General features: G+C 46.7%; 1 protein-coding gene across 1 annotated transcript in view; it reads right to left on the bottom strand.

The window, feature by feature from the left end:
• Positions 1-20,341, bottom strand: part of HTR1E (5-hydroxytryptamine receptor 1E) — a 1,214,090-nt gene extending 1,193,749 nt beyond the window's left edge. Inside the window, exon 1 of the mRNA XM_086925235.1 lies at positions 20,109-20,341. The gene's annotated coding sequence lies outside the window, so the exon portion shown is untranslated. The remainder of the gene's footprint in view (positions 1-20,108) is intronic.
• Between the last annotated feature and the right edge of the window lie 2,694 nt (positions 20,342-23,035).

Below are 23,035 nucleotides of genomic sequence, written 5' to 3'. Positions count from 1 at the left end.
ACACACCGAAAAATGTTGCACACAGCTATCCTTGAAAAGCTGTTGCCTTCTAAGGACTAGAAAGCCAAAGGCATGAAAAACCTCCCTGAGGGATGCAAACTTCAACCCAACATTGGAATTCTTCTGGCGTGAAGAGTCAGGATCAGCAAGTGGAGGAAATGAGGAGCCAACCACAGGAACACAGATTTGCTCCAACACACCCTCAACCAGACTGATGCCTTTATGTACCAAAAGAACAAGGAAAGGAAATTATATCAAATATCACATGAGAGGAACCATAATGGATTGGCAAAACTAGGAAGAAAGAAAGGAGTAAACAGCCATGATAGAAAAGAAACGAGAACTAGAACCTTAGCCTGAACTGCACTAGCTGTGCAATACATTTAAAAGGCAGCTGCAAACTCTCAGACAGATGACTATAATTTTAGAGCTGAAGGGATTAACAGAAGCAACAAGGAGACCAGGAGCTCGAGAAAAGGTAGCCCCAGATGATCAATACTTGCAGCCTGCAGCTGAAGGCTTTTTGGGATGTTTTGTGATACCCAGAAACCACAAATACACTCCAGGCACTGTGGACTTTGCACACCCAGATGGCTAAGCTGGAGAGGCCGCAACAGGTACCAGATGTTGAGTCAGGTTTCAATTATTGTGTGTTTGACCTTGCAGGATGTTCAGACTTATTACTTGGGTAGGACTCACATCCTCCAAACCTTATAATCCATTTTCTTACCATACATTTATAATTTTATGTTTAGAATTTAGCTGTGAGAATACAAGTATTTTTTAAAAGTAAAAGCATTTGCTGTACATTTACTCATTAAGTGTTACCGCGTGCTTTGCAGGATCCTGATTTTCGTACCACCTCCCCAAGCAAGCCTCTGCCTAGGGGTGGGCGGAACTCATCGAGTTTCACTTTGTGGAATTCCGCGAATTTACAGTAAAACTCCGCGACATTCTGTGGAATTCCACCAACAGGCAGAAAATATGCAGCTCGCACTGCACTTTAGCGCCGGTAGCGCGAGCACCTCTGAAAATCAGCACAACCGGCACAATGCATTGCACATGAGCGCATGGCCATTTGCATTGATTTTGATGCTGCTCGATCACAAAATCTGTTTGAGCATCAACAAAACGACTCGAATGGCAGCCCTCAGACAGTGACCGCTCTCAAAAGCTGGCAACCGCCTGTGCAAGAAAATCACATTAGGGGACACAAAATCTCTCTCTACTAGCTTGCATATTTTGGAGTCTCGCAGGAGAAAAATTCCGTCATACGGCGATTTGAAAAATTTGGCCAGACTCTATATTTAAGAAGTGGACAAAATTCTGCCAATTCTGCAGGCGGAACAGAATATTTCACCCACACCTACCTATGGCTACCGTGACTCGCTATCTTGTTGGCCAAGTGCCATGGCTTGGTCTCGGTCCTTTTAACGAACATCATTTTTATGAGCATTAGATTGGGTAGTAGTTGGGTTACCCTACTTATGAAGAAGTGTCATTGTTCCTAACTAGCAGAGGCATTGTTATTGCAGACTCTAAGTCAAATACAACAGGAAGGGACTTTGCATTGTGGAGCTCAGTGACAAATGCAAGATAAAGGAGTTTTACATTGTGAACCTTCTGATAAACACACTAGGAAAGGGTTTTATATTGTAAACTTTGTGTCAAAATCCAGAGAAAGAAGCTTTACATTATTTAATACAAAGAACTTATTTCATAGAGCTCTTCTGCTGCAGTTTTATATTTAGTATTTAGTTGTGAGTGAATTCTTTTGTCTTTACTTTTTCAAAGTAAAAGTACTGTTTGGTCCTAGGAAAAGCAGACCATCAATGCTCACAAGTAAAGGAAGAGACCTCTGCTGTGTGGAAATTGCTGCAGCACTATTTGCAGAATAATACTCATTTGTCATTTTATATACACAGCATGTCTTCAGTCATAGCCCCGAAACCATAGGGGTACTGCTAAAGCCCATGTGGTGAAAAAGCAAAACACTATTAATTGACAACAGTCACACTTCTCACAGACTAGCAGCCATACGTTTACAGAAGCAATCTCAGACTCTCCACACTGCTGGAAACAATGTTACACATTCTAGTAATCTCACAACACTAAAATTTTGTTTAAAACAGCACTTCAAATCTCTCTGTAACACGTATAATAACTGGGGCAGACAGTGAGGCTCCCGGAATAGTTTGCCATTTACTCAGAGACTCTAAGGAAGAGAAGGATTGAACACCCGCCCCCCCCCCCAGCCTCCCCCCCCCTTCCTGGCCACCCTCTCTCGCCATCAAGCCCTCCAGATATTCACACAAACCTACTGGAAACACACATGTTGGTCTCAATGCCACAGTAACAAATGTGTGCCGATTGAAATAAGAGCACTTTTTAAGTTATGTAGCCTCAATATTGGAAGAGGAAGCCCTTCCTGGTAGTTAAGAGGGCCTTTAAACTGGCCTCATTAGCTGAAAATCCTGACAACAGTTCTTACAAATGGCAAGTAGACATGAAATGCCAACTTACTGCATATTTTCCAAAAGGAATCAATTAAAATGTTTTAATGGTTTATTTTAAAACCTTGGGATTGTAGGTGTGTTTTAAAAAACGTGGTCGTCGTGTTAAGCAATTGAGAGACTTGTTCAATGTGTGTTGGTTTAGCATAGAACATAGACATATGTGTGTGGGGCATTCTATTGCAACTGGCATGGAATACAACTAATAGCATAGGGCAGTAACAGGAGGGGGGTCGGTCTAAGCTTCTATATGATCATTGGTGTATTGTTCCAGTGTGGCTCTTCTCTCCATGAACAAGGATGTGCTGCCCAATGCTCGCTAAGTATAGTGGTCATACTCCCATCAGGTAAACTGTACACCGCATACATGTTGTATGTGACGGCCACTTTCCTGAACATATACTCTGTGTGTGCAAGCATGCAGGAGATCTGGAAAGGCTTTGGGGTTGGTGCAATGTGAGCCAGGTAGAGCTGTTGCTAGAAACTGCTGCCAAGCATTTCAAGTTTGGTTGAGGGCAGACTCCCAGAGCACAGGGTTAGTACCTTTGAGTACTAAGGAACCTAGGGAGGGAATTCTCTCTTCACATGTGCAGCTGTTGCTCAATGAGAACAGTAAACACAGCCCTTGCATGTGATCTGAGAGTCAGTGATGTGTGTGTGGAATTGGTGGTTGAGGGTGGCCTTCCAGAAGTCATTTGGCAATGGTTCTTGAAAGTAAATAGACAGCCTGTGTCATTAACACCAGATCCTTCCCAAGATTTGGACATTCTCATTAAGGAAAGCAGACTATCAAGGTTCACTAGTGGAGGATAAGAAGTCCACTTGGGAACAAACTCTTGAGTACTATTTCAAGAGGAAGCCTCTTCCATCGTTCAATGGGCACACAGCATGTCTTCAGCCATAGCCTTAAAAACATATCTCGGTGACTAGCAGTCACAAATTACCGGCAGCACTCTTAACCCCCTTATAGAGGTCTACTTATACATTACTGGAAGCAGTTTTACACATACTAGCAATATCTCACTAACACCAGCACTCCCACACCCATCACAGTAGCAGTTGCATATTAGTGGAAGCACTCCCACTACTCACGGACTGGCACTAAGATACTAACTAAGAGCACTTATACTCCTCAAAGAGGAGGAGCAGTAACATGCTACCAGCAACACTCACAAACTAACAGCCATACCCAACTGGGAGCATTCTCACATGTATTATAAACTCCCAACAAAGCCCATGTGCCTGGCTGATAGCTGAATGTGCCTCATCTTTGATTGGTGGTATTGTGTATGAGTGAGGAAGTGAATGCTAGAATGATTCACCAGGTCAATAAATAGATTCAATGCATGCAAGGAGTGGCTGAGTTCATGAATGAGGAGTATTTCAGTGCATGGCATGTATTCTAGTGGCATGCCGTGCTTTGTGAACAAGGACCAGGGATTTTTAAAAAATCCTATTTTTAATAGGAAGCTATGAAGTGCCTTTAACTGCGAGGACATATGGGTTCTCAGGGGAAGACTGAGGAGGATTTCAGCTGCTGAAACCTTCACCACTTGATGTCTACTAAGAAGATATTCTGGAAGACCCAAGTATGGTGCATTTCCATAATCTAATCTGGAAGTTATCAAGGCTTGGATCACCATTTTTAGTGTCAACAGTTAGCAATGGAAGAAATGTTTTCAAACTGCATAGCAGCCCAAAACAGGAATCATCCAGTGCCTGGATGTGTGGTTGGAAGATAGGGCACTGTCACATTTGATTCCTAAATTCTTTCTGTGCCTTATTGTGGGCCAGGGAGGTGACCATCCTTTGGCCAGGAAGTCCTCCATAAGCCGGGCAATGTAGGGCCAAAAAATACAATCACTGTCTTGTCAGGATTGGATTTTAATTGGTTGATGGACAACCAGTGAAACACATTTGAGAGGCAGTTTTTAATAGCCGCCCCTGTGAGCTCTTCTCTCTTTCCAAAGGAGAAAAGAAGGTGGGTGCATCGGCATATGAGATTACTTTAGCCCCCAAGCCCTCAACTAACACAGCTAAAGGCATAAGATAAACATTGAATAAGTGGGGCTGAGTGCAGAGGCTTGAGGCACTGCAACTGCTAGCTCATGAACTGTGGAGGACAACGGGGGTATTCAAACTTCTTGACTTCTTGCATCTAAGAAGGAATTAAGCCACTTTAGGGCTAGGCCACTAATCCCAATAGATTGGAGATGGGGCAAGGAGTCTCAAGTAGGGGACAGTATCAAAGGCCGCTGATAAATGCAACATAATAAAGGCGGCCTTCCCTCCTTTGTCTAGGGTGCCCTTGATATGCTTTGGATTCAGCAGTAGGCTTTGTTAACACCTTGGGTGCTTGAGAGATTTTCCTCCTGTGCTGCATTCCCTGATTTGCCATTGTTCATGAATAGCTCAGCTCGTCATGAGCACAGCTCAACCGTGCCTCATGACGGGCTCGTCATGAGCATCGAAGGGGTTAAACAAAGGCAGAATGTTGGCACATTTCCATTGCACCGGAACTGTTACTGATAACAATAAGGTATTCAAAACTTTGTTTACAATGGGATTAATGACTTGTGCTCCCTTTGGCAAGTATACTGTATAAAATAACACCAAAATGACAAAAGTGAAAGTAGAACCTGAGACATGAATGTTAAAGTAAAAATATCTAGTGCCAAAATGCACAATGCACCAACCACGGTTTTCTGGTTGCGCTAGACTGGCTCTAAGTCAAAAGTAAAGCTGACCGAGATAGTGTGCAGGTCAGATACAGAGACCAGGCATACCCTGGTGGAAAGTTTATCAACCGATTCAAACTTCAATGATGGAAAACTTGTAATCCATGAGAAGTCAGCAGAGCAAGCTGCAAGCCGGATCGAAAGCGGGACTCAACAACGATGGGTGCAGAAGAGCAGGGTTCTGGTTTGGGTGCCAATAGTGGTGGGGAAACTCCAAGCAGGCGAAATCTGGAGTCCGTGCTAAGGAGGGCCTCAACCTCCATCAGCTACACCTCGCCATCAGTCTTTGTGAAGCCTTCTAAGTTTTACCTTAAAAACTTTTCTGATAGTCAGATCTCCTTCAGTGGGGCAAACCAGTCCAAAAATAAGCCCAGGCGGAGAAGGTGTAGTTGCACTACGTGGAGCACCACGGAGTTGAGCAAAAACTCTGTGGAGTTCTGCTCCACTCCGCTCTACTCCGTTCCGAGCCTCCACCCCCACTCGCCGTGGTCTCTTCTGCAAACTGAAACCCCTATGTCAGACGTACGTCTTGTAGGACTACCACGCATGTGCAGTCCTACCACGACGTACGTCTGACGTAGGGCTTTCTGCAGGAGAGACCATGACGAGGAGGAGGAAGGCAGCCCGGAGACGCAATGATAGAGGTAAGTGTGTTTTTTTATTTATTGGGGGGGTGGAGTTGGAGGTGGGGAGCTTACTGCGGAGCCTGGGGCTGAACTCCGCTCCATTGTGGAGTCGGAGTTTTGCATAAACTCAGTGCTGTCTGTGAAAGCAGAGTAGGTAAAAATCCACAAGCTAGGCCAGTGGAACGGAGTTCTCTGCCCACATTTATCCAAAAGGTGAATCGACATTTGTAGGTGTGGACAGAAACATCGTTCATATCCTTGCCTACTTGCATGGAGATCTGACAGCCACAGTGAGGTACAATCAAAAGGGGGAATTGCACTCAGGGTATATGCATCGCCAGTGGTGTGAGGCAGGGGGGGTGTATTCTGGCCCCCTTACTTTTCACCCTTTATATTAATAACTTGGATAAAATGTTAGATATTTCGCGTGTGGGGGAGCGACTGATCCCGGCACTCCTATACGCGGATGACGCTGCCCTTTTAGCGAGAATGGCGGTTGACCTATAACTTCTTTTAAATTCCTTTGCTGGTTTTATGAAATCCTTGGATTTAAGTGTCAATTTTTCAAAAATCTCATACAATGATAATTGGCTTCAAGCCCAAAAGGGTTAAAACTCTCCACTCTGAGGGTAATGTGTTTACCCGGGTCACTACTTTCCCCTACCTAGGCGTCTTATTTGATGATCGAGGCACATGAATCCCTCAATTATATGCAAAGAGAAATGTAGTGGCTAGATCCACATCTGCAGTTTTAGGCTTTGCACGCAGGTTAGGGGCCAACCCAATGCAAGCTTTGCTAAAAATATATGGAGCAAAATGTATCTCTATTGCAACTTATGGTGCGGATATATGGGGTTTTAGAGAGGTAAGGGAAATTCAAGTAGTCGAGAATACATTTTTAAGACACTTGTTATCGGTCCCACAATCCACGCCAATATATATAATCCATCAAGAGACCGGGATTGGCTTTGTGGAGGATTTAATTGTAATAGCACCACTTTTGAAATGGATTTCAACCTGGTTAAACCCCGAGCTAGAATTGAATCGTGAAGTTATGAGAGATTGTTTGGCTCTAGATCAAGTGAGTCATATCCCTTGGTTCAGTCACGTTAAAAGGTTGGCAGTAAGACTGGGACGGCCAGAGCTATTTAACTCACTGGACAAACTAGTAAAGGGTGATGTGCAATGGGTGAAGAAATCTCATTTATATATGGCTTCCATGGAAAAAGAAGAAAGGGAGTTGATAAAATCAACTGTACGTGCCCACCAATTGCTAAAAATGTCTTGTGCAATTGAACCCTATCTGAATGTGGTAGTTAATCCTAATCACCGCATTCTCCTGGTAAGATTCAGGCTGAATCAGTTACATTTTCTCCTTGATGACCCACCGGGATTGAGAACGGTGGAGGACCTGGGTGTATGTTCATGGGATAATTTCTCCACACAGCACACATGGCATTTTGTTTTCTTTAGTGAGCGTTTTTTGTACATTCTGAAGCGTTTCATCCTCCCAATCTTAAAGGACAAAGGCTTTTCACAAGCAAAACCAGCACTTATGATTTACAGTTGCTGCCCAATGTCTGGAAAATTGTTAGCATAGTAAGTTTTCTTGCGGCAGCAGTTTGAATTAGGAGGGAAAAATGTGAGTGATTTTCATGATCTAGCTTATATTAATTAATTTTAACAAATTTAGGTTTTTTATAATGTCACATTTTAGATTGTCTGGTCCTGATCATTCAATGTTTATAATGAGTGTAATATCCTTGCTGCTAATTAATGTTATATCAATTTATACTTTGTGTATAGAATGCTTTTATGGTTTTAATTAACCAAATAAAGTACTTTTGACTGACTGAATCGACATTGATGGCTGCGAATTTTATGGTGACCCCAGTCTCTGTCAGTTAACTAGGCAGAAATTTGCAAAAAGTTTCTGAACCCTAGAACTTGCAGGTTGGGAACAGGAGGAATACACACTAACACCAGCAATGATCCAGGACCTTGGAGTATGACTTATTCCAGCAGAAGTCAGCAGCAATGTCAACATAATACTTGAAAATATAAAGCCAACATCACCCATCTCAGACCCTCTCCCGGCGACACTTGTAAAAGAGTTCAGTCACATCATCTCTCCTATATGGACCAAAGTCATAAATTCCTCCCCATTGAGTGGCTCCATGCTGGCTCTCCTCAAACTTGGCCAAGTAACCTCTCTCAAGCAAAAAAACGGATGCCAGCCCGAATTACCTTAATAACTACAGACCCACTACTAACCTCCCTCTCCTCGCCAAAACCATCGAAAAATGTATGCTTGCACAACTCAACACCCACATCAAAAAAATATACAACTTATATGACGCTTTCCATTCTGGTTTCAGAAAGGCTGCGATATCGGATCTGCTATGCTATACTAAACGTCATAGACGATTTTCACAGATCTCTGGGTGAAGGACACGCATGCCTCTATTGTTCTCCTGGCTTTATCATCCGCCTTCAACACTGTCAACCATGACATCCTCCTAATCACTCTCTTGAAGAGAGCAGGCATCAAAGGAACTGTCCCACAGTTGTTCGCCTCTTTCCTAAACAGCTAATCAAGTTCAACAATTACATTTCAAATGCAACAACAGTCTCACAAGGTGTCCCGCAAGGGTCAACCCCGTCCTTGCCCTATTCAACCTCTATACGGAACCTCTTGCAGTGATCCTGACACAAACTAGCATTGCCTATTACCTCTATGTGGATGATACCTAACTCTACATGAAAATCTCATCAGTCAGAGATATCCAGCACCTAAATAGCACTCTACACACAGTTCAATCCTGGCTATCCAGCAACCACATCAAGCTCAACCCCCCATGGTCCGCCGCGTCCATCTTGGGCGTTTGTTGCGGAGGGAGGAGGAGGAGCCCAGCACTTCCGGGCGAAGGGTTGCTAGCTCAGCGCTCTAGTCGCCCCTAGGTCGCCTATAAAATGTGTGTAGGTCCGCGTCCGCGCAGCGGACGCGTGCAGCGGGCGCGCCGGAAGCGCGCCGAAGTCGAGGCAAAGTCTAGCCCGTCTGCGCCCGTCCGCGACAGGACGGGGCGCGGGGCCAGGACTCCTTGCCACCCCCATTCCTCACCGCTACGATATGATAGGCAGGTACTGCTGGATTTATGTCCTGATGTCCCCCTCCCATGCAAACACACTATGGAGGCACTTTCCCTGCATAGCTGCCCTTCGTGCTCATTTACGCCGATTATGTCACCTACTAAGACTCCTATCATTAGGCAGATTAAGGCTGGCCCAATTAATTGCCGCTCACTTAGCAAACACAGCACTCAAATATATCATCTACTTGAGGATGAACGACTTGATATCCTGTTTTTAACTGAGACTTGGTTAGGTGAATTTTCAGACCCTGACATCATAGAGGCTATGCCTCCTGGCTACTCCCTCTCCAGAATAGACAGAAAGGATGGTAGGGGAGGAGGAATTGCTATAGCCATTAGATCTCCTATAGTCTGCTCCCTATCCCCCATTACAATTGACCATTGTGAAGCTGGCTCTTTTACTATAACCATCGGACCTCAACTTTCCCTGTCAGGCATTTTTGTATACAGGCCTCCTGGCAGACTGTATGATTTTACAACCAGCCTGATAGAAGCCACAGCACACTTAGCAATAAGGAAAGGCAGACTGATAGTGCTTGGTGATATGAACGTCCACTTTGACGATCCCCTCGATACAGAGGCTAAGGACATCAGGTCTGAACTTCATTCTCTACAGCTCGACCTTATCAACAATGATCCCACTCACAGACTGGGCCACCTCCTAGACCCAATCTTTATGAATGGTCCCGGAGTACAAGCCACTTCCCCTATTCCGGTCCCTTGGACTGATCACTTTATTATCCCATTTATCATTCAGCTACCTGAATCTGATCCCAAACCAGCCTGCAATCACCGTTATTTACGACGGAACTGGAAAAAAATTTCCCATGAGACTTTTAACAAGCTACTCGAAATAGGAGGTCCCCTGGGAGGCACAGACTGCGAAACAGCCTACAGTCATTTGCAGAATCACATCTTAAAGGCCCTAGACAGCACCGCTCCTATTCGGAAAATGAAAAACCCCAACATTGCGAGGAAATCTAGCCCTTGGTACACGCCTGAACTTCAGGCTATTAAATCTGCATGCAAGAAATTGGAGCGTGAATGGCGCACCAATTTCTGTCCTGCAATCAAAACACAGTACAAAAATGCACAAAAACAATATAACAAAAAAATCCGTTCCTCCAAAGCTCTCCACTATAAAACTCGCATAGGGGAGGCTGAGAACTCCTCTAAAGAGCTTTTCAAAATTTTCAAAGAAATTTCGGTGCTTACCAATGACAACCAATCCTGTAATGACTCGGTTGAAACCTGCAATAAAATTGCGCAGTATTTTTCCGGGAAAATCACCACCATTTATGCTAACTTCTCTGGACATCTGACTTCTGGTCACGACTTTAAGGAAAGCTCAGAAACTGATCCTATGGAGCAGAGTCTCCAACACTTTTCGGTACCCCCCACGGAAACGCTTATAAACATATGCAAAAGCGTTAAATCAGGATCCCCCGGGACCCAGCCCCTCCAAAAGTTCTAACCACTAGTCTACAAGTACTGGAACCCCACTTCAGGCATGTCATTCAAGTATCCTTTTCCTTGGCTTGCCTTCCGGAGGATTGGAAAAAAGCGATAGTATTGCCCATTAAAAAGAAACCTAACGTCAGTCAGGATACTTTAGAAAATCTCCGACCTATCTCCCTCCTTCCCTATCTCGCGAAAGTGGCCGAGAAAATTGCAAACAAACAACTTATGGCCCACTTAGAATCCAATAACTCCCTACATGGATCCCAATCTGGTTTCAGAACGAACTACTCTACGGAGACAGCCCTCCTAAGAGCGACTGAAACTCTTCGGGCAGGAGCTGACGAGGGTCACACAATGGCACTCATCATGCTGGTCCTCAGTGCTGCGTTTGACACTGTAGCACACTCCATCTTGCTACAGTGTCTAAACAAAGCTGGGGTCACCAAGGCAGCACTAGGTTGGCTTAAAGCTTTCCTTTTGGGCCGCAGCTTTCAGGTCCAAAGAGGTTCTTTCCTCTCAGACAGCATTGCTCTTGAACAGGGGGTGCCTCAGGGCTCTGCCCTGAGCCCTACCCTGTTCAATCTGTATATGGCCCCTCTGGCAGATGTGGTACAATCGTATGGCATAAAATTAGTATCCTACGCCGACGATACCCAACTGCTCATCTCGCTATCCCAAGCCCCTACCTTAGCTGCAACCAACTTCAAAAACTGCATGCAGGAGCTGGCAGGTTGGATGAACCAACACTGCCTGAAACTCAATGGCTCCAAAACAGAGGTTCTTGTGATAGGTGGTAGCGATACCAGCTGGACTCAGGATTGGTGGCCCTCTTGTCTGGGACCTTTACCTACCCCCGGCAAGGAAGCCAAGAATTTGGGGGTCTGGGTTGATCCCAAACTCTCCTTTGACAGTCATGTCCACAAAGTGGTAGGGAAGTGCTTTGGGGTACTAAAAACCTTAAACCGAACTCTAGACCTCCTTCCTCTAGAGGCCAGACGCACCCTGACCCAAGCACTAGTCACCTCCCGTATTGATTACGGTAATGTGCTACTTTTAGGGACAACAGAAAAGAATATGAAAAAGCTTCAAGTCCTACAAAATACGGCAGCACGGTTAGTCCTCAGGCTACCTAAAAGAGCTCCCTCTAAACCCACCTTGGATGCTCTTCATTGGCTTCCTATAAAAAAAGGATCCTTTTCAAAGCATTGCTCATATGCTACAGGAGTAACTCCAGGAAAGCCCCTGAATACCTCAAGGACTTAGCTATACCCTATGAGCCAAATAGAGCACTTCGCTCTATGGGAACTGGTCTCCTCAAAATTCCTCGCATAAAGAAGGCCAGGATGGGAGGACGATCCTTTCGTGTGCTGGCGGCAAAAAACTGGAATGTCCTTCCCATGAACATCAGACTAGCTGGAACAGAAACAATTTTCAGGAAACTCTTAAAAACCTACCTGTACACCCTATAATTTTGCCCTCCGTCTTGCTGCTCTCTCCCCCGCGCGGGGACACGCCGGGATGGCGTCACCAGGCGCTTTACAAACTCCTTTATTATTATTATTATTATTATTATAACAAGACAGAAAACCTCCTCATCCAACTCAAAGAAAAATCCTTTCCCATAGCTAGCTGGCCCAACAACATCGCTAAACTGCAAACTCTATCTCCAGATCTGTTAAATCCCTGGACATCACACTCGACAGTCACCTAGGCATGGAGGAACACATTAACGCCTCTGAAAAAAGTGCCTTTTACTGGCTTAAACACCTAAAAATAAGTCAACCCCTTCAAACCCAGTGATGATCTAAAGACCTTGGTGCAAACCTTCGTCTTCCCCAAGCTGGACTATGGTAACACAACAATTACGAGTGCCCCAAAAACATACCTAGCCACTTAGAAAGCAACACTCCAAGCTGCGGCCAGGCTACTATCAGGAGAGAGGTGACATGACCACATCACCCCCACTTTCAAGCACCTCAATTGGCTTCCAATTGAGGCAAGACCTTTATTCAAAACCGCATGCATAACTCACAAAGCTCTCCACACGAATAAACCAACCTACCTCTCAAATAAACTATCTAAATCCGAACAAAAGGGACCTCTACGAAGCTCAAACAGCCTTCTCTTGAGTCCACCTAAATTCAAGAAAGAGAAATCTTGCACCTACTTCTTCTCCAGGAATGCCCCCAGAATCTGGAGCGTGCTACCACAAGACTTACACGACAATCAATCTTTACCTCACTACAAGAGGAAATTAGAACTCCTTCTCCTCAACAAATATTTGAACCCACCCACCTAAAGCTTCCGACTGACACGTCCTGCCACCCACTAACATTCAAGACTGAGCCTCATCACCTCTGTCTCGTGTAAAACTCATATGCCTCCACTCCCCAGCCACCAAGAAGCCCATTCCCTGAGATCTCGTAACAATTTGGCTCATCCAATCTACTGCACGCCACAGCCCAATGTTATTATTCGATTCTATATATGTTTACTTTTTCCCTTCACAGCCCAATGTTATTATTCGATTCTATATATGTTTACTTTTTCCCTATGTAAATCTGTAAAAATGTATTGATGGACTATTAAAACATTATGTTTACATATGTGCTGTTTCTACCTTAATAACGTATTCAGCTACAGATCCTAATGTCTTTATATATTTCGGTTACATACTCGCATTATATCGTTATGCCAACCCCAATATGTACAGCTAATATGCGCCGTTAAAACAATATCTATATTTCTATTGGAAGTGCACTGGGTTGCTGATAAGCAGGTCCCCAGTGCCAGATTTCTATCTCAAAACTGTACAGTAGTTACCCCAATTGGCAATGCATTTAGCACCCTCTGTAAGTCCCTATTAAATGGTATCCCTGGAACCTAGAGCCTGAGGTACTAAATAGGGTCCCCCATGCCTCTGGTTCCCTTCGATCCAGACGCATTCTGGGCTCCTGTGGTCACACTAAATAGGGTCCCCCAAGGCCTGCAGCACAAATTGTGCCACACTAAAAAAACCCTCACCAAACTCATGCAGGGCTGCTATCGCAGGCTGCGTGTTTTGGTGCAGACAAAAATGAAAACACGACCTGACCCACATCCCTGTATGCCAGGTCCACTAACTCTGCATATAGTACATGTAAGTCACGCTGCAGCAGGCCTTGCAGCCCTAAGGAAGAGTGCTTGGTAGTACATATGAGTGTATACCTGTATGTGCAGCTATGCTCCTGTGCTATTCAGTTCCATTACTGGCAGTGCAAGTGAAAAGGGAAGCCATTTTAGAACATGTGCTGGACACTGGTGAAAATGAGTTCCCCAGCTACATGATGGCTTCACTGAAAATAGAGATGTTTGGTATCAAACATATCGAATTTTCAAACCCAACCTGATTCCAGTGATGGATTAGTAAATGCATGCACACAGATGGCACCTTAGATGTGCCCACTGAAAACCTACTAGCCTCTGGGGTGTTGGCTGCCTGGTCTCTGCCAACCTGCCACACGAGACAGATTTCTGACCTCCTAGGATGAGGACTTTGCTCTCAGGAGGTCAGAAACAAAGCCTGTATGAGAAGGTGTTCACATCCCCACCCTCGGGATGACCTACTGTTTAGCACTCCTAGGCCGGCGAGCTTCAAAGAAACTCCCGCCTTTGATATGAGAATCTGGCTCCCCTCACTGAAGAGGGGGCCAACCCATCTTTGTCCAGAGTCCTTTGGCACCTTGACTGGCAGGAAATTAGCTAGTCAGGTAAGTGTGCCCACCCCTCAGGCTAGTACCACCCCTAAGGTGGCCTAACCTGATGTTGGCATGGAAATGAATTTAATCACAATAGGTAATATGATGTGTGTGTAATTACGGCATGTGGTGTATCATGTAATGGTATGTGCATAAAATGACTGTGAGGTTTTTACAAGGGTTTCTAAATTTTCTTTCATTATGCAGTGCTCGAAAGTTCTGAATCCTGAGGAGAACCCACAAAGTGAAAAGGTTTGGAAACGAGTTGGCAGTAATTAGAAATAATTAGTACTGGAACTCAGTGAGGTTAGTGTGTTTAATTATATAAGGGAAGTAAGATTCTCCCTGAGTCCTGCGCAGGCACTGTTTGGTTACAGGCCATTAAGTTAGTAGCTACAAATGGTATAAAAAGATACATTTATATCAAGCTCCTACAGTAATTCTTGGAGTCATATAATTTGTTTTTTTTGTACATATCTGAATATGTTTTTTTTATGTGGATTGTAATGATAATGCATTTTAATGATTTTGTCTGACTTTGTTTGTTCTGTATATGTAAAAACATGTGGAATTGTTTTTGATTGTATAGGCTAAATAAATTGTGATGCAAAGCAAACACAAAGAGATGATGGGCGGAGCTCTGAAACTTTTAAGACACTAACGCAGAATCATTATTAGATCTGGGTTGAATCCATCATCGTTCTTTAGCTCACTTCACCACCCCAGTTCAGGCGCAGTCTTGACCCTGTTCCTCATGGTAACAGACCAGCCTGCCCTGCCAAGTCAGGTCTTCCCTGAACCAGACACTAGGATCCTTTGACTGATATCGGGGTAACACCCCTCATCAGCCAGGCTTGCTTGAATCCAGTGGTAAAGTGAGCAAGGGACCCACTTCTGGGAATACCCTGCCAACATAGGGAAAACAAAGCAAACACAGGGAGATGATGGAGGGAGCGCCAAAACTCCACAAACTCTCACCCCCCACCACTAATAGTACTGGGTTGAATCCATCATCATTATTTAGCTCACTTCGCCACTCCAGTTCAGACACAGCCATATGCAAATAAGTCTTGACCCTGTTCCTCATGGGAACAGTTCAGCCAGAACTGCCAAGCTTGTCTTTCCTGGACTAGAAACAACCATCCTGGGACCGGTTTCGGGGTAACAGTCACACCCCTCATCAGCCAGGCTAGCTTGAATCCAGTGGCAAAGTGAGCAAGGGACCAACGTCTTGGGCATACAATACCAATTTAGGTCAAACAAAGCAAACACAAGGAGATGAAGAACGGAGCGCTGAAACTTTTCAGACGCTCACCCACAGCCACTATTAGATCTGGGTTGAATCCATGATCTTTCATTCAGACTGATTTGCATACAGCTGGGTCTGAACTGGGGTGGTGAAGTGAGCTAAGAACGATTATGGATTCAACCCAGATCTGTGACTGGAGGTGTGTGTCTGAAAAGGTTCAGCGCTCCGTTCATCATCTCCTTGTGTTTGCTTTGTTCATTCTAAGTTGGCAGGCTATACCCAGATGTGGGTCCCTTGCTCACTTTGCCACTGGATTCAAGCTATCCTGGCTGATGAGGGGTGTTACCACGAAACTGGTCCCAGAAAGCTTGTTTCCCATCCAGGAAAGACCTGGCTAGGCATTTCAGGTTGAACTGTTCCTATGAGGAGTAGGGTCAAGACTGATTTGCATATGGCTGCATCTGACTGGGTGGCAAAGTGAGCTAAAGAACGATGTTGGATTCAACCCAGATCTGTGACTGATGGTGAGTGTCTGAAAAGTTTCAGCACTCCGTCCATCCTCTCCTTGTGTATGCTTTGTTCGCCCTAAGTTGGCAGGGTATGCCAATACATGGGTCCCTTGCTCACTTTGCCACTGGATTCAAGCTAACCTGGCTGATAAGGGGTGTTACCTTGAAACCAGTCCCAGGATGCTTGTTTCCGGGTCAGGGAAGACCTGGCTTGGCAGTTCAGGCTGGACTGTTCCCATGAGGAACCGGGTCAAGGCTGATTTGCATATATCTGGGTCTGAACTGGGGTGGCAAAGTGAGCAAAGGAATGATGGATTAAACCCAGATCTGTGACTGAGGGCGAGTGTCTTAAAAGTGTCAGCGCTCCATCCATCATCTCCTTGTGTTTGTTCTAAATTATTGGTGATCACAGTGATTCAGTTGTGAGATCATGAATATAAGTGAGTTCGTGAATATGTGTCAGTACTGGCATTTCTGGTGTTGTAGGACTTTTAGAAATTTGGCCATTTTTTGCTTAACCATTTGCTGTCTGCAGCCTGCCTCTGGGTCACAAGACTGGGTGTAGGTGACATATGGGCTTTGTTTATTCATCCTAGACAGCCACCGATAATGGGGAGTTTAGATGTGACTGGATGGGCCATCACTGGCAGTATGGGTGGGAGAAGCAAAGCCCAGCCAAACTTACACTTGAAAAGGATGTGTCCTGTCTGCACACAAAGGGCTGCGTAGCCCCTGTAGTTAGTCTGAAGCCAGGGTCAGGAAGGCAGCACATCTGTACACTTCAAAGGCATGCCTCTAGAAGCTTCTCCCCACTTCAAAGGCAAAATTGTGTATAAACAATGGACCTCAGACACTAACTGTACTGTTCACTTCTGGACCTGTGGATACTCTCCCGGGAATATCTGCTGTGCAGTGAAAGGACTGCCCCTCTGCTGGACTGCTACTCTGAAGGAGCTAATGTCCTGCTCTGTTGACCTACTGCCTGTTGTCTTCTTGCCTTTGGGGGAAGAACTGGACCTGCAAGCTCATCTTGAACACAGGACCTCAGAGTGACTCCAAGGGCTAGTCTGTTGGCATTTTGCCCGCAGCCTCAGGGACATAAAAGGCTCCCCAACATCCTGAACAGGATCGGACAGCCATAGTGGGCACCAGGCATTTCCCCAGTGGGCCACCAGCTTTGGGGGCCGGATTTGGGCCCCTGGGGGCCGATTTTGTTACAGGCCCGTTTTTGCAGCATAGTTGCAATATTGGCCGCTGTAACGAAATCGGCAGAAACCGGCCCTGGTAAACAGCTCGACCGCACCCTCAAACCACTGGGGGCTGGCCAAGCACTTAGCCAGGGCCGGTTTTGGGTCCCAGTCCAGCCCTGATCCTGAACCAGCCCCTGGACCCAGATGCAATGAGTGCCTGATTCCAAAGTGGTACCTGTAAGGTCCATAAGGTCCTGGACCCTTGGTGTGGCTCATGGGTGCTTAAATCAAGCTTTGGGGCGAATGGGCCCAAGACCGTGGCGCTCACACAGAAAATCAGCGTGAGGCACCGCCAGCCCGTCTTTTCGCACTGTTGCATCGATTGCTAGTATGGGACTGCCAACACCCTCTCACAATGCTCTTCTCACAGCCTTCTCTTATGCAAATGGGACTCTTGGCACACAACTTGAAAAGGTAAACCTTCAGTTGGATTAACCTGGGGACTGTATCCAACCTGTGCTTCATCGTGTTTGTCCTGAATTTTTGAAGTTGACCCAATCCATTGCAACCAAATAGCTACGGTTGGAGATTTTTACTTTTAGGTGCTATTTTAAGCTTTATACTTTAAAAATTCATATCTCTGGCTAATCAATTGGATTTTTGTTGTTTTGTACTTGTTTTATTTTTTACATTTTGCTCTATTTTTCTAATCTGGTGTGGGATCTTTCTGTGTGGTTTTTTCACAGTTTTACTCTCTGAACTGTTGCACAAATACTTTACACATTGTCTCTAAAGTCATCCTGACTGCTCTGTGCCAAAGTACCAGAGGGTTGGGCAGAGGTTAGTTTGTTGGTTGCTTGTGCCTTACTCTGACAAGGATTGTGGTTGCTGCTTGACTAGGGCTCACACCCCAGTCAACCAGTAACTCAATTTCTCACGCACACCATCAAGGCTCACAAGTGCAGGAGAAGAACTCCGCTGGGGAAGTTTGTGCAGGGTTGTTTCAGGAATAAGACGTTCTCATTGTTAAATTAGCATGAAGCCTGCCTTCTGCCATGGGCTCAATGAAAACACACTGTTATTTCTGACAGACAGGGATAAGGCAATAAATTCCACTTCACTGCATGTTTTCAATACAGCATACAATGCCTTTTGCTCACAGTTTCATTTAAAAGCTTGACAATGTAAGTTTTAAAATTGTGTGCCGCATATTCCGAAATTGATGCACAAAAATTTCAGAGGTGTGACTGAAATCCCAGAATTTCGAATCACAATTTTGGGTGTGATGGAGGAAAATAATGGAGACTGCCTTGTTCAGTGTGTGATCTTTGTCCAGAGAAAAAAAGGCATGTGTGGCATTCTGTTGTCATTGGCATGAGAAATAAAGAAAAACAGTGCCTCCCAAACCCAGTAATCATGCTATCGCTGCTTCCGGCTGGTGCAGGGCTGTCGCCAAGCACTAGACCAGACTGCAGCATTCCTAGAACACTGTGTTTTTCACATGCTGGGAAGCCACTGCCTTCCAGGAGTGCGAAGTCTGAGTCATCCCCTCTGAAAAACCTGTAGCCCAGCTACAGGTTTAACAAAAACAATTATTAACAGGTCGAGTTGTAGCACTTAGTTTTTAGGCTTTGGTCTATAAAGGTCAGTCAGAATGTTATTCTTAAAGAAGAGTTGGAGTTGGTACTTGAAACACTAAGCTCAATAGACTCAATTAGGTACCAGTACCAATAACACAAACGGCATTAGAAACGGGTCTAATGACACACCTAGAATTAAGTAGACCTGTCTACATAGCAGTACAGTTACTCTTCCAAAAACCTACAAAGGAAAGACAACACTGGTTTATGTCTCATAACAATCAGAACAAAATGCACAGTGACCATTAGGGAAACGAAATATGTTTAACAAGTGCTCTTTTTTACCAACCCAGAAACAACCACCTGTCTGTCATACATGCAATGCTTCGGGAACCTGTTTAACGCAGGCTGGACTCATTTTATTTTCATTAAAGCAAGAACAGGTGTGGGGTTTGAGTGGTGCGTGTTGTACGTTATTCGTGTTTTCCTTTTAACCATCACACGCAGAAGGTCAGGATGAAGGTGTTGGAAAGGGGCCGTGGCATTGTGAGTGTGCGGTACGGGCCGTCAGAAGGCAGGTTTTCCGTGCACGGTGCTCCGGTCAGCCTTGCGCGCGCTTGGGTATGGCTGGAGAGCGCGAGACCGGCGCTTGGAAGATCGGGGCTTCCGATCCGCTCAGCGGACGCTACAGGTGGTCGGCAGACCGAATTGAATTGCGAGGCGACGAGCATCGCCACGCACGGGCACTCGCTCTCAGCGCTCCTGTGACCCCACGCCCTACCAGACGATCCGAAAACCACAAGGAAGTTCAACATGATTTTCACGCGGGCACTGCCACAGGGGCAAACTCAGCAGGTACTGAACACCAGAAGACAGCTCACTTACAAAGACTTCAAGGAACCCGGTGGTGCGCGCAAAGCTTCGAACTCATTCGCGTTTATCTGCAGTGCCAGACAGAATACATTGTAAACGCGAGACGGCAACACCCTCGAATTGAATGAAGTCATGGGAAAGAACAACTGATTTATCGCAGCCACAGTGCGCTATGTTTCCTTAGTAATAAGCGCCTTGAGGCATGTACTTGACATCTTCAGACATTAAGCTTTTACTTCTGCACTTCTAGACCGAGGGGCATAAAGTCGTGCATTAAAGCATAATATTTGGATCGGGTGGACGTATTACCCCTTTTCAGCTAGTGGCCAACTTTCAGGTGAGTGTAAGTACAGGCTACAGACGACAGACACACGTGTGCTATACAACACCACTGTGCTCACCTACGACCTGTTGAATGCGAGGGCCGCGTGCCTTTCTAACTCAACCGCACAAAAGTTTGTCCGGAGTCAGCCTCCTTACCTGTGTCAAGCCGCCGACTCTGAGCATCCTCCCCCCCGCAGCAGCAGATTTCATTGCCTCGCATACTCCTCTCTCGAACCCCTGCGGTGTCGGTGGTGTGAACTGTTTGCGGGGGTCTACGCAGGGGTGAGCTCCAACTCAGCCCCTGTCGAGAAAAATCCTCTCCCAGGTAGACATCTTTGTACCGGCCCAAGATAAAACAATCTCGTGTTCCAATGCGAAACGCGGACACTGACACCAGGCGCAGAGGCGGCGGAAATCCAGATATGCCGGGGAACTGGTGAGAGAGGGAGCAGCGCAGCGCGCACTGATCCTCTACAAGGAGAAGGGACCTGCATTGTGAGGTGCAGCAGCGCCACCGCGAGGCGCACACGGTATTGCAAGCGCAGCCGAGGGAGGAGAAGTGGACTGTGGAATGAGTTGCACAGAGGGAGATGAGCTGAGGAGCACTTAGCACCATAACACAAAGACAAACATTTAAAGTCAACGATGAACACACAAGATACACCGTACAAGGAAGCGCACCCGCGTACAAACAAGTGTAGACACGCCAAAATATCCCCACACCTTGATGCCACTTTCTGCACAGTGCTGTTGTAAGATAGTACCTCTTGCATGCTGGAGGTTGAGTCTTGCATGCTGGAGGTTGAGTCTGTATGAAGTCAATCAATTAATCAATCAGTGAATTTGTAAAGCGCACTACTTACCCGTGAGGGTCTCAAGGCGCTGAGGGGAGGGGGTGCTGCTTCTGCTCGAAGAGGCAGGTCTTGAGGTGTTTCCTGAAGGTGAGCAGGTCCTGGGTCTGCCGCAAGTGGGTGGGGAGGGTGTTCCAGGTCTTAGCGGCGAGGAAGAAGTATCTGCCACTGGAGGTTGTTTATTGGATGCGCGGGACGGCGGCGAGGGGGCGAGGCTGGCGGAGCAGAGCTGGGGGGCGGGGGTGTAGAAGTTGAGTCTGTTGTTCAGGTAGGCTGGTCCGGTGTTGTGGAGTGCTTTGTGTGTGTGGGTGAGGAGCTTGAAGGTGATCCTCTTGTTGACGGGGAGCCAGTGCAGGCATCTTAGGTGGGAGGTGATGCAGCTGCGACAAGGGATGTTGAGGATCAGTCGGGCGGAGGCGTTCTGGATGCGTTGCAGCCGTTGTAGGTGTTTGGTCGGGATTCCTGTGCAGAGTGCGTTGCTGTAGTCCAGCCTGCTGCTGACGAGGGCTTGGGTCACCGTTCTTCTTGTTTCGGTTGGGATCCACTTGTAGATCCTGCGAAGCATGTGGAGGGTGTTGTAGCAGGAAGAGGAGACAACGTTGACCTGCTTCAACATGGAGAGAGAGGAGTCAAGGAGGAATTCTAGGTTGCGTGCATGGTCCATGGATGCCGGTGCTGTTCCCGGTGTGGTCAGCCACCATGAGTAGTCCAAGGCAGAGGGGGTGGGGCCGAGGATGAGGACTTCAGTCTTGTCTGAGTTCAGTTTCAGGCGGCTGCTCCTCATCCACTCGGCGACGGCCTTCATTCCCTCTTGGAGGTTGGTTTTGGCAGTGTGTGGGTCCTTGGTGAGGGAGAGGATGAGCTGGGTGTAGTCGGCGTAGGAGGCCACTTGTGCGAGGAGGGCCATGTAGACGTTGAACAGGGTCGGGCTAAGGGATGAGCCCTGTGGTACACCGCAGATGAGGTCAGTGGCTTCGGATTGGAAAGGTGGGAGGCGGAATCTCTGGGTTCTGCCGGAGAGGAAGGACGTGGTCCAGTCCAGGGCCTTTTCCTGGATTCCGGCTTCTTGGAGGCGTGTTCTTAGCGTGCGGTGGCAGACTGTGTCGAAGGCGGGTGACAGGTCCAGGAGGATGAGGGCCGAAGTTTCACCTTTGTCTAGTTGGCGCCGGATGTCGTCTGTGGCGGCGATGAGGGCTGTCTCGGTGCTGTGGTTTCGTCTGAATCCGGACTGGGATGGGCTGTCTCTGTGCTTTGGTTTTGTCTGAATCCGGACTGGGATGGGTCTAGGATGTTGTTATCCTCAAGGTGGCGGCTCAGCTGTATGTTGGCGATTTTCTCGATTACCTTTACCGGGAAAGGGAGCAGGGAGATGGGCCGGAATTTCTTAAGGTCCTTGGGGTCCGCCTTGGACTTCTTGAGGAGGGCATTGATGTCGGCATGCTTCCAGATTTCCGGGAATGTCGCTGCGTTGAAGGAGATGTTGATGACCTTCCGTAGTTGGGGTGCAATGGTTGCGTCAGCTTTGTTGAAAACATGGTACGGGCAGGGGTCTGATGGGATCCTAGTGGATGGAGTTCATGACCTTGCATGTCTCGTTGTCATTGATGTGGTACCAGGAGGTCAGCTGGTTGGTGCAGGTGGTGTTCGTGTTGTGCTCGGAGCCGACAGGGTGTGGAAACTGTTGTGTATGTCGGCGATCATGCAATGGAAGAAGCTGGCCAGTGAGTTGCACACATCTTGCGAGGGTGGGATGTCGTTGGTGTTGGCGCTGGGGTTGGAGAGTTCCTTCACTATGCTGAAAAGCTTGTTGCTGTCATGTGCGTTGTTATCCAGGTGGGTTTTGAAGGTGGTGATGTGTGTGGATGGAGACCTTGTGGGCTGCGTGGCTGCCTGGTGTGTGGTCGTGGAGCCATTTCTTCTCCAGCTTCCGGCAGGTAAGTTTGGAGGTCTGGAGTTTTTCTTTGAACCATGAGGCTTTCTTGCTGGGGTGGTTGATAGAGGGTTTCTTTAGCGGGGCGAGGGTGTTGGTGCAGTCTTCGATCCACTGTCTGAGGTTGCGGGCGGCGGCGTCTGGGTCGGTGGGGTCGGCGGGTGGGTTCTGGGCGAGGGTCGAGGTCAGCTGGTCCTCGGTGGCTTTGCTCTAGTAGCGACGGGGCAGCTGTTGGGTGCAATGGTGCGTGGTTGGTTTCTTGAAGGTGAAGTGGATGCAGCGGTGGTCAGTCCAGTGGAGTT

The sequence above is a fragment of the Lissotriton vulgaris genome, chromosome 6 (assembly GCF_964263255.1).
Source record: "Lissotriton vulgaris chromosome 6, aLisVul1.2, whole genome shotgun sequence".
Classification (NCBI taxonomy): Eukaryota; Metazoa; Chordata; class Amphibia; order Caudata; family Salamandridae; genus Lissotriton; species Lissotriton vulgaris.
The sequence above is the reverse complement of the archived record's forward strand: the minus strand, read 5'-3'. Positions and strand labels throughout refer to the sequence as shown.